Source organism: Thalassophryne amazonica, chromosome 15 (genome assembly GCF_902500255.1).
Source record: "Thalassophryne amazonica chromosome 15, fThaAma1.1, whole genome shotgun sequence".
Taxonomy (NCBI): Eukaryota; Metazoa; Chordata; class Actinopteri; order Batrachoidiformes; family Batrachoididae; genus Thalassophryne; species Thalassophryne amazonica.
Window position 1 is genome coordinate 13,771,037 of NC_047117.1, and position 2,809 is coordinate 13,773,845.

At 39.7% G+C, this 2,809-nt stretch overlaps 1 protein-coding gene across 3 annotated transcripts in view; it reads right to left on the reverse strand.

Moving 5' to 3' along the window:
* Nucleotides 1-2,809, reverse strand: part of grin2ab (glutamate receptor, ionotropic, N-methyl D-aspartate 2A, b) — a 320,679-nt gene that overhangs the window by 108,615 nt on the left and 209,255 nt on the right. The window lies entirely within an intron of this gene.

The window sequence follows — 2,809 nt, forward strand, 5'->3', positions numbered from 1 at the left end:
ATTTGACCTCTGGTACCCACAATCTAGTTCTTTCTGTTATGATCCAACCCAACAGTACGGTAGAGCGAATGCAATACCGTCTCTGGTGCACTGAGTCTCCAGCCAATCTCACACTCCACTGTCCCCTCACTCATGAACAAGTTCCCAAGGTACTTGATCTCCTCACATGGGGCAAGACCTCCTTCCCTACCTGGAGAAGGCAATCCATCGATTTCCTGCTGAGCACCATGTCCTCAGACTTAGAGATGCTGATCCTCATCCCAGCCGCTTCACACTCGCAAATAGGTGTTTTTCTATTCTGTGTCACTATAAAAATAAAAAGCTGTATGGATTTGTGACCTTTGGCTTTGGAAAATGGTTGCATTTTCTCACATTTAACAGGCCCAATGATTAATCAAAACAACAATCAAGACATTCATCAATAATGCAAATAAAGAATTGCTACAGCACTAACAGCAACAGTATTGCTGGAAGCAGCTAAGCTGAATACTGATACCCTCCCTGATTATTACTGGCAAGTGTTCTGAATGATTGCACTGGATCAATACTTAAAATGTAAAGCAAGCGGAAAATCAGTAACTCATGAAAGCTGAACCCTTCTGGGAACAATGAGTGGAAGAAATATGGGTCATTTTAGAATCCTCCATATATTTACAGGATTATTCAGGTTCTTTGGAATCATGACTTAAAACAAAGCATGGACTAACAGAACAAGAGCGGTGAGGGAATCAGACCCTCACCCCACACTCATCTGTTCACCACTTCACCAGAGAAGCCAGCTGCATTCCCAAGGCATCAAATCATTTTTTCTAAGTGCTCTTGGTATCAAATACTGTCACTGAGGGTATTCCATCTAGGTATGAGACATGTCAGATGGAAACGTGTGGTGCTTTGCTACGCCAGCGGTTTCAGCAGTGAGAATACTGAAGCCTCCAGCAGGCTGGCTGTGTAACACTTCAACCATATTGATTTAGCACATGATTTTCACATCACGATGTTTGAATCTATGAAGGATGTGTGAATGCACGTTTCCCTAAAATGCCCTACAAGTGCCAATTGCACAGACTTTTATTTTTGGCTCCATACACCATCACAATGGAGTTGAAACAACACAATCAAGATGTGACTGAAGAGTAGATTTTCATCATTAAATGAAAGGGTTGAACAAAATGATCACATTAACTATTAAGGTATTCAAGTCAGTATTAAAAACAGTGGTTGACCCAGTTGCCAGGTATGACGCAGTCTTCCAAAAGCTGTGATTGGCTGTCACAAAAAGTAACGAGAAAGAAACAAATGCACTCCACACTCCTAGTTACAGTAGTGTTCAGAATAATAGTAGTGCTATGTGACTAAAAAGATTAATCCAGGTTTTGAGTATATTTCTTATTGTTACATGGGAAACAAGGTACCAGTAGATTCAGTAGATTCTCACAAATCCAACAAGACCAAGCATTCATGATATGCACACTCTTAAGGCTATGAAATTGGGCTATTAGTAAAAAAAAAAAAAAAAGTAGAAAAGGGGGTGATCACAATAATAGTAGCATCTTCTGTTGATTCTACAAACTCAAAACTATTATGTTCAAACTGCTTTTTAGCAATCCTGTGAATCACTAAACTAGTATTTAGTTGTATAACCACAGTTTTTCATGATTTCTTCACATCTGTGAGGCATTACTTTTGTTGGTTTGGAACCATGATTTTGCCCGTTTACTAGTGTGCTTGGGGTCATTGTCTTGTTGAAACACCCATTTCAAGGGCATGTTCTCTTCAGCATAAGGCAACATGACCTCTTCAAGTATTCTGACATATCCAAACTGATCCATGATACCTGGTATGCAATATATAGGCCCAACACCATAGTAGGAGAAACATGCCCATATCATGATGCTTGCACCACCATGCTTCACTGTCTTCACTGTGAACTGTGGCTTGAATTCAGAGTTTGGGGGTCGTCTCACAAACTGTCTGTGGCCCTTGGACCCAAAAAGAACAATTTTACTCTCATCAGTCCACAAAATATTCCTCCATTTCTCTTTAGGCCAGTTGATGTGTTCTTTGGCAAATTGTAGCCTCTTCTGCACGTCTTTTATTTAACAGAGGGACTTTGCGGGGGATTCTTGCAAATAAATTAGCTTCACACAGGCGTCTTCTAACTGTCACAGCACCTACAGGTAACTCCAGACTGTCTTTGATCATCTTGGAGCTGATCAATGGGTGAGCCTTTGCCATTCTGGTTATTCTTCTAGAATCTCTATTTTTTTGTCCATTTTAAAGCATGGAGATCATTGTAGATGAACAGCCTATAATTTTTTGCTGCGTATAGGTTTTCCCCTCTCCAATCAACTTTTTAATCAAACTATGCTGTTCTTCTGAACAATGTCTTGAACGTCCCATTTTCCTCAGACTTTCAAAGAGAAAAGCATGTTCAACAGGTGCTGGCTTCATCCTTCCCCTAGGGGACACCTGATTCACACCTGTTTGTTCCACAAAATTGACGAACTCACTGACTGAATGCCACACTACTATTATTGTGAACACCCCCTTTTCTACTTTTTTTTTTTTTTACTAATAGCCCAATTTCATAGCCTTAAGAGTGTGCATATCATGAATGCTTGGTCTTGTTGGATTTGTGAGAGTCTACTGAATCTACTGGTACCTTGTTTCCCATGTAAGAATAAGAAATATACTCAAAACCTGGATTAATCTTTTTAGTCACATAGCACTACTATTATTCTGAACACTACTGTATGAATGGACAGTAAAATCAACCATATAACCTGGACTGTATTAAGAAATGTGTAAA